Raw genomic sequence first — 652 nt, forward strand, 5'->3', positions numbered from 1 at the left:
TTTCCCTTGAAATCTTTGTTTTAATTCGGGCATTTTCAATATTGTTTTGGTTCTTCTTCTTTCCAGCTCAGTCATCAAGCCAAGAAGACAGCTCCACTAGAAATGAAGAACCACCAAGAACTGATATACACGTACCTTCCGACACTGATGACACTTCTGATACTGAGTTGCAGGTAAGAATACATGTTGTATGAGTCAGAAATTATTTTTAGCCTGGCCAATATTGACTTTATTATACCTACAAAATCATTATTATACCTTCTGTGTTTTCTAATCTCTCCTGTTTCCTGTAGGAGACAGTTGGTCCTCTTGGAATTCTTGTTTGGGAGCAGATCCAGCAGCTTACCAATGCACTCTTTGAGCTACGAGATTGCACTGCCCTAACAGAAGCCCAAGTGAACCACCTGAACAGCGAACAGCAATGGTGGAAGGTCATGATATTTCTGGCTCTGACGACGAAGCTGTTTGGGAGCCAGAAAACGAGTTATACCCGCTTGAACTTGATGGTTCTGATTGGCAATAGAGAGATTAAGATTCACGTTTACGCCAAACGGCAAACGTGAATTTGTACCACGTGACCAAGTTTTCCCCTTATTTTCCGTTTACTGTCTAGTGCTTCTACACAAAAATAAGTAGTTTTATGCCAGCTTTA

This window comes from Porites lutea, chromosome 1 (assembly GCF_958299795.1).
Source record: "Porites lutea chromosome 1, jaPorLute2.1, whole genome shotgun sequence".
Taxonomy (NCBI): domain Eukaryota; kingdom Metazoa; phylum Cnidaria; class Anthozoa; order Scleractinia; family Poritidae; genus Porites; species Porites lutea.